This window comes from Arachis duranensis, chromosome 6 (genome assembly GCF_000817695.3).
Source record: "Arachis duranensis cultivar V14167 chromosome 6, aradu.V14167.gnm2.J7QH, whole genome shotgun sequence".
Classification (NCBI taxonomy): Eukaryota; Viridiplantae; Streptophyta; class Magnoliopsida; order Fabales; family Fabaceae; genus Arachis; species Arachis duranensis.
Genome location: NC_029777.3, coordinates 61373357 through 61381947, shown reverse-complemented (window position 1 = coordinate 61381947; position 8591 = coordinate 61373357). Strand labels below are relative to the sequence as shown.

The window sequence follows — 8591 nt, the reverse complement described above, 5'->3', positions numbered from 1 at the left end:
CCTCAATTTCCACTGCTTTAATTTATAATCATTTTTTTATCCATTCCCCAAACTCCAAATTTCGTGAAAAATTCCTTACCAATAAATAGCACTCTCTTAGCAACTCGTTGGGAGACGACCTGGGAATTCTACTCCTAGTATTTTATTCTTGATTTGTGACAAACCCCTTTTAAATTGATACGCGGAATTTTCATCGGTTAAGAACTGTACTTGCAACGTTATTTCCAATATAAATTCTTAATCGGTTATTTTTTGCACGTCATTGGTCTAGGCTATACTTACAACGAAGAAACTCATATTTTAATAAATTCTAGATCGACACTAATTTTTCTCATCATGTAATACCTTTAATTGCTGGCCACGTATTGCTTTAAGTGGATCATATGGCAGCAATGACGCGTGCGCGTACAGTTCACGTGCGCATCACCAAACGTGTAGCAACTATGGCAAATCTTATATCATTTTGAAGCCCCGGATATTAGCTTTCCAACCCAAGTGGAACAGCTTTTGCGATTCCTACATTTCTTCATGAGTTCTCCATCTTTACATGTTTTTCCTTCATTTCCTTGATCCAATCTTTGCCTCCTAAATCTGAAATCACTTAACAAACATATCAATGCATCTAGTGGAATCAAGGAGTATTAAATTTAGCTATTTTAAGACCTAAAAAGCATGTTTTCACTCTTAAGCACAATTAAAGGAGAAGTTATAAAACCATGCTATTTCATTGAATAAATGTGGGTAAAAGGTCATAAAATCCCTTAAATGAAGCATAAGATAAACCCTACAAATGGGGTTTATCACTCATCACAACACCAAACTTAAGCTGTTGCTTTTCCCCAAGCAACTAAAAACACAGTAGGATGGAAAAAAATTAAGATACAATAAATTTCTATGTTTCAAATGAAGCTTAGTTAAAATTAGATGAGCGGGACTTAGTAGCTTTTTGCTTCTGACTAGTTTTGGCATCTCACTATCCATTGAAACTCAGAGATGTTGGCATCTTTAGGAACTTAGAATCCCGATAATATTATTGACTATCATAGTTAAGCTTATTTTTATTCTTGAACACAGCTTTTTGAGTCTTGGCCGTTACCTAAGCGCTCTGTTTTCCAGTATTACCACCGGATACATTCATGCCACAGACACTTTACCTGGGTAAACTTGTTTAGATTATGACTCAGCTTTGCTAGAGTCCCCAGATAGAGGTGTCCAGAGTTCTTAAGCACACTCTTTTTGCTTTGGACCACGACTTTAACCGCTCAGTCTCAAGTTTTTCACTTGACACCTTCATGCCACAAGCACATGGTCAGAGACAGCTTAGATTGAGCCACTTAGGCCAGGATTTTATTCCTTTGGGCCCTCTTAACCACTGATGCTCAAAGCCTTGGGCCATTTTACCCTTGCCTTTTAGTTTAAAGTGTTATTGGATTTTTCTGCTCGCTTTTTATTTTTTTCTTTCTTTTTATTTATTTTTTTATTTTTTTTTGCATGCAAGCTTTTTCTTTTTCTTTTTGCTGCTTTTTCTTGCTTCAAGAATTAATTTTTAGATTTTTCAGATCATTAATAATACTTTTCCTTTTTCCTTATTCTTTCAAGAGCCAACATTCATAAATTTTAACTTCAAATATGCATTGTTTAATCATACATTTAGAAAACAAAAGCAAATGACACCACATCAAACCAATTAAACTAATCTTATTTTAAACTTAAAATTCATGCATCTCTCAATTCTTTTCAAATAAAAATGTTTCATTTAAGCAAGGTGAGAGATATATGGAATATGTTACAGCTTTTAAGACATCAAATGCAAATGATCATGCAACTAGAATAAGAGAGCAAATAAAACAGATAGAAAACAGAAAACAAAAATAAGAGGAAAGGGGTGAAAAAAAGAACGAATCCACCTGAATGATGGTGGCTAGTGCTCCTCCTTGAGGATCCAATGTAGTGCTTGATCTCTTCGATGTCACTTATTTGTCTTTGTTAAGGTGGCTACACAGGCTCATGTGCATACTCTCTAGTTTGCTCCATCCTCTTCTTCTATACTTAAGAGTGGTAGAAGTCACAAAAGTAAAGCTTTTGCCCAACACCAAACTTAAGAGTTTTGCTCCTCCTCAAGCAAACATGATCAATGAAGAAGAAGAAGGTGCGGTAGGTGGAGCTTCTGTGGGACCTCTTAGTCCTGAGAGGCTAGGGAATTCTAGACTCCCTGCTCTCTTGCACTGGGGTTTGAACGCCCAGGGGCTATTCCTTGGCTGGCATTCAACGCCAGCAATGCTCCCTTCTTAGGGCATTGAATGCCCAATAGGGGCTCCTTGGCTGGCGTTCAACTTTAACACTCCATCTGGAGTGTTCTATTTTTACTGATGTGAATTCTGTCTCTTGACTAATGCACATGATCATGGTGAAAACCATGATGGGATAAGTGAATACCACCATCTTCCATGGTGAAAAGCCCTCAGTAGGGATATTTTTGTTTTTTCAGCCCCTAGGTATCTTCCTTTTAGGGCCTTCCTCCTTGGTGGATGGTGTACATCCAACAACAAACTTATGTTTGGTCTTAGGAGGGATTGAATAAGTTCCATCCAAGGGAGGAGGCTTGGATGCTGAATCCTTTATGCAAGTGCCGCCCTTGTCAAGGGGTAATGGAGGTTTGAGAACGTTGAATATTATCCAGTCCTTATGCAAGGTAACCTCTTGGATTCCCAGCTTCTCCATTTCGTTAGAGGTTTCCAGAAGTTCCTCTGAGTCAGGCTGAGTATCATCAAGGATATCATCAAGCCTGTCCTTGAAGCTTTTGGCCATGTTGACTTCTTCCACCAGGGAATCAATGAAGTCAATGCTCATGCATTCCTCAGGAATGTATGGATGCTGCATAACCTTCACAGCATTCAGTACGAACTTCTCCTTATTGACTCTTAGGGTTACTTCCTCTTTTTCAACATCAATGAGGGTTTGTCCTGTAACTAAGAAAGGTCTTCCTAGGATGAGAGATGCACTCTTGTGCCCCTCTATGTCCAATACCACAATGTTAGTGGGAAAGGCAAAAAACCAACCTTGACAATCATGTCCTCTATCACTCCTGATGGTATCTTAATAGACCCATCAGCAAGTTGATGGAACATGCGGGTTGGTTTGACTTCCTCAATCAAATAGAGCTTATTTATTAAAGAAGTAGGTATTAGGTTGATGCTTGATCCAAGGTCACATAGAGTTGTCCTTGTACAAGCATCACCTAGAATGTATGGTATCATAAAGCTTCCAGGATCTTTAAGCTTCTTTGGTAAGCTGTTCTGAATGATTGCACTATATTCCTCAGTGAGGATTACTGTTTATGCTCCCTCCAATCCTTCTTATGACTTAGAATATCCTTCATGAAATTTGCATAAGGTATCTGTTCAATAGCTTCTACAAAAGGGATCTTTATCTCTAGTGTTTTGAGATACTCCACAAAGCGAGCAAACTGTTTATCCCTTTCCTCTTGACAGAGTTTTTGAGGAAATGGCATCTTAGCCTTGTACTCATCAACCTTGGTTGAAGGAGGCCAAATACCATTTGATTTGGAAGGGGGGATACTAGTTTGTTTAGGAGGGTTGTTATCAATGAATGACTGACCTCCCTTTCATGGACGTTTGATGAGCGGATAATTTATACGCTTTTTGGCATTGTTTTTAGTATGTTTTTAGTATATTTTAGTTAGTTTTTATTATATTTTTATTAGTTTTTATTTAAAATTCACTTTTTTAGACTTTACTATGAGTTTGTGTGTTTTTCTATGATTTCAGGTATTTTCTGGCTAAAATTGAGGGACCTGAGCAAAAATCTGATTCAGAGGCTGAAAAGGACTGCAGATGTTGTTGGATTCTGACCTCCCTGCACTCGAAGTGGATTTTCTGGAGCTACGGAAGCCCAATTGGCGCGCTCTCAATTGCTTTGGAAAGTAGACATCCTGGGCTTTCCCGCAATATATGATAGTCTATACTTTGCTCGAGATTTGATGGCCCAAACCGGCGTTCTAAATCAGCTCAAGACTGCCCGGTGTTAAACGCTGGAACTGGCACAAAAGTGGGAGTTAAACGCCCAAACTGGCACAAAAGCTGGCGTTTAACTCCAAGCAAAAATCAATGAAGTTCAATGCTCAGCCCAAGCACACGCCAAGTGAGCCCGGAAGTGGATTTTTACGTCATTTACTCATTTTTGTAAACCCTAAGCTACTAGTTCTCTATAAATAGGACCTTTTGCTATTGTATTTTCATCTTTGGATCACTTTAGATCTTCTGATCATCTTTGGACGTCTAGTTCTTAGATTATGGGGGCTGGCCTCACGGCCATGCCTGAACCTTGTTCTTATGTATTTTCAACGGTGGAGTTTCTACACACCATAGATTAAGGTGTGGAGCTCTACTGTACCTCGAGTATTAATGCAATTACTATTGTTCTTCTATTCAATTCAGCTTATTCCTGTTCTAAGATATTCATTTGCACCCAAGAACATGATGAATGTGATGATTATGTGACGCTCATCATCATTGTCACTTATGAACGCGTGCCTGACAACCACTTCCGTTCTACATGCAAATAAGGCTTGAATGTTTATCACTTGGATTCCTTAATTAGAATCTTCGTGGTATAAGCTAGAATTGATGGCGGCATTCTTGAGAATCCGAAAAGTCTAAACCTTGTCTGTGGTATTCCGAGTAGGATTCAAGGATTGAATGACTGTGACGAGCTTCAAACTCGCAATTGTGAGGTGTTAGTGACAGACGCAAAAGAATCACTGGATTCTATTCCGACATGATCGAGAACCGACAGATGAATAGCGGTGCTGTGACAGTGCGTGTTGAACATTTTCACTGAGAGGATGGGACTGTAGCCATTGACAACGGTGATGCCCAACATACAGCTTGCCATGGAAAGGAGTACGAAGGATTGGATGAAGACAGTAGGAAAGTAGAGAGACGGAAGGGACAAAGCATCTCCATACGCTTATCTGAAATTCTCACCAATGAATTACATAAGTATCTCTATCTTTATTTTATGTTTTATTCATCTTTTAATTATCAATCCTCCATAACCATTTGAATCCGTCTGACTAAGATTTACATGATGACCATAGCTTGCTTCATACCAACAATCTCCGTGGGATCGACCCTTACTCGCGTAAGGTTTATTACTTGGACGACCCAGTGTACTTGCTGGTTAGTTGTGCGAAGTTATGATAAAGAGTTGAGATTGCAATTGAGCGTACCATGTTGATGGTGCCATTGATGATCACAATTTCGTGCACCAAGTTTTTGGCGCCATTGCCGGGGATTGTTCGAGTTTGGTCAACTGACGGTTCATCTTGTTGCTTAGATTAGGTATCTTTTCTTCAGAATTTTTAAGAATGAATTCTAGAGTTTCAAGGTGATGTTCTTATCATCACAAAAGCTGATTGATTCTCATCAATTTAGCTATTGAATGTAATGTCCTGTTGAAGCTTGGCCAGACATGTCTAATCCTTTTTAGACTGAAGCTTTATACTAACATTGCATGATTCCTGGAATTCTTATTAAAAGTTTTGATCCTCTTTATTTTCTTTTCCATATAATTTTCAAAAAATCCAAAAACAATTATAAAATCTTAAAATTAAAAAAATACTTTTATGTTTCTTGTTTGAGTCTAGTGTCTAATTTTAAGTTTGGTGTCAATTGCATGTCTTTATTCTTCTAATTTTCGAAAATTACATGCATTATGTTCTTCATTGATCTTCAAGTTGTTCTTGATGATTTCCTTGCTCTGATCTTTAAATTCTCTTGTCTTGAGTGTTTTGTTGTTTCTCATATGCATTCTCAATTTGTTAGTGTCAATAGTATACAAACTTCTAAGTTTGGTGTCTTGCATGCATTGTTTATTTGATCTTAGTTTTATTTTGATTATTCATCAACATTAAAAATTCAAAAAAAAATTTAATTTATGTCTTTTCAAGTCAATAATACAGAAAATTGAAGATTCAGAACATACAGCAGAGGAATTACACAGAAAAAGCTGGGCGTTCAAAACGCCTAGTGAAGAAGGAAAACTGGCGTTTAAACGCCAGCCAGGGTACCTGGCTGGGTGTTTAACGCCCAAAAAGGTAGAGTTTTGGGCGTTAAACGCCATAATGGATACCATTCTGGGCGTTTAACGCCAGGATGGCACAAGAGGGAAGATTTTGTTTTTAATTCAGATTTTTTTCAAGTTTCCATAATTTTTCAAAATCAAATCTTTTTCAAATCATATCTTCTCAATCATATATTTTCAAAATCAATTTCTTTCCATTTTTCAAAAATACTTGCTAACAATTAATGATTTAATTCAACATTTCAAGTATGTTGCCTTTTCTGTTGAGTAAGGTTTAATGTCTGAATCATATCTTTTAAATTTCTTGTTAGCCAAGTCATTAATTTTAAAAATCAAATCTTTTTAAATTGTCTTTCAATCATATCTTTTCAATCATATCTTCTTAAAACCATAACTTTTCAATCATATCTTCTTGATCACATCTATTTTTTAATAGTTTTCAATCATATCTTTTGATTTCTAATTTCAAAATCTTTTTCAAAAATCACGTTATTTCTTTCCCAACTTTAATTTTCGAAAATCATTCTTCAATTTTTTAAATTTCTTCAAAATCTTTTAATTTATTTTCAAAAATTCTTCCCCTCTTCTCACATCCTTCTATTTATGGACTAACACTCCTCCTCAATACACAATTCGAACTCTATCCCTCTTGATAAGTTCGAATTCTTCTACCTCCTCCTTCTATTCTTCTTTTCCTCTGACACCTCAAGGAATCTCTATCCTATGACATAGAGGATTCCATATTTTCTTGTTATTTTCTCTTTCATATGAGTAGGAGCAAAGACAAAAGCATTCTTGTTGAGGCTGACCCTGAACCTGAAAGGACCTTGAAGCGAAAGCTAAGAGAAGCTAAAGCACTACTCTCTGTAGAGGACCCAATAGAAATCTTCAAACAAGAAGAGACATGGCAGCCGAAAACAACAACAATGCCAACAATGCAAGGAAAGTGCTGGGTGACTTTACTGCACCTACTCCCGACTTCTATAGGAGAAGCATCTCTATCCTTGCCATTGGAGCAAACAACTTTGAGCTTAAGCCTCAATTAGTTTCTCTAATGCAACATAATTGCAAGTTCCATGGACTTCCATTGGAAGATCCTCATCAGTTTTTAGCTGAATTCTTGCAATGACACTATCAAGACCAATGGGGTTGACCCTGAGGTCTACAGACTTATGCTATTCCCCTTTGCTGTAAGAGACAGAGCTAGGATATGGTTGGACTCACAACCTAAAGAAAGCCTGAACTCTTGGGAAAAGCTAGTCAATGCCTTCTTGGCAAAGTTCTTTCCACCTCAAAAATTGAGTAAGCTTAGAGTTGAAGTCCAAACCTTTAGACAGAAGGAAGGTGAATCCCTCTATGAAGCTTGGGAAAGATACAAACAATTTATCAGAAAGTGTCCTTCTGATAACCAATTCATGTACACTTCTGAAAGGAATCCTGTGAACAATGGGACGAATCAGAAGAAAGGAGTTCTTGAGATTGATACTCTGAATGCCATATTGGCTCAGAACAAAATATTGACTCAGCAAGTCAATATGATTTCTCAAAGTCTGTCTGGAATATAAGCTGCACCAAGCAGTACTAAGGACGCTTCATCTGAAGAAGAAGCTTATGATCCTGAGAACCCATCAATGGAAGAGGTGAATTACATGGGAGAATCCTATGGAAACACCTATAATCCTTCATGGAGAAATCATCCAAATCTCTCATGGAAGGATCAACAGAGACCTCAACAAGGTTTCAACAACAATAATGGTGGAAGAAACAGGTTTAGCAACGGCAAGCCTTTTCCATCATCTTCTCAGCAACAGACAGAAAATTCTAAGCAGAGCCACTCTGACTTAGCAACCATGGTCTCTGATCTAATCAAAACCACTCAAAGTTCCTCCATTAGAAACTTGGAGGCACAAGTGGGTTAGCTGAGTAAGAAAGTTACTGAACTCCCTCCTAGTACTCTTCTAAGCAATACAGAAGAGAATCCAAAAGGAGAGTGTAAGGCCATAAACATGGCCGAATTTGGAGAGGAGAAAGAGGCAGTGATCGCCACTGAGGAAGACCTCAACGGACATCCACTGGCCTCCATGAGTTCCCTAATGAGGAACCATGGGAATCTGAGGCTCACACTGAGACCATAGAGATTCCATTGGATTTACTTCTGCCTTTCATGAGCTCTGATGAGTATTCTTCCTCTGAAGAGGACGAAGATGTCACTGAAGAGCAAGTTGCTAAGTACCTTGTAGCAATCATGAAGCTAAATGACAAGTTATTTGGTAATGAGACTTGGGAGGATGAACACCCTTTGCTCACCAAAGAACTGGATGACTTGACTAGGCAGAGATTACCTCGAAAGAGACAGGACCCTGGGAAGTTCTCAATACCTTGTACATTAGGCACCATGACCTTCGAGAGGGCTCTGTGTGACCTAGGGTCAAGCATAAACCTCATGCCTCTCTCTGTAATGGAGAAGCTAGGGATCTTTGAGGTAC

General features: G+C 38.1%; 1 non-coding gene across 1 annotated transcript; it reads right to left on the bottom strand.

The window, feature by feature from the left end:
* Window positions 1-7409: 7409 nt before the first annotated feature.
* On the bottom strand, window positions 7410-7516 carry LOC127740173 (small nucleolar RNA R71). The gene has a single exon (XR_008000854.1). It is a non-coding gene; the product is annotated as a small nucleolar RNA R71 (small nucleolar RNA).
* Between the last annotated feature and the right edge of the window lie 1075 nt (window positions 7517-8591).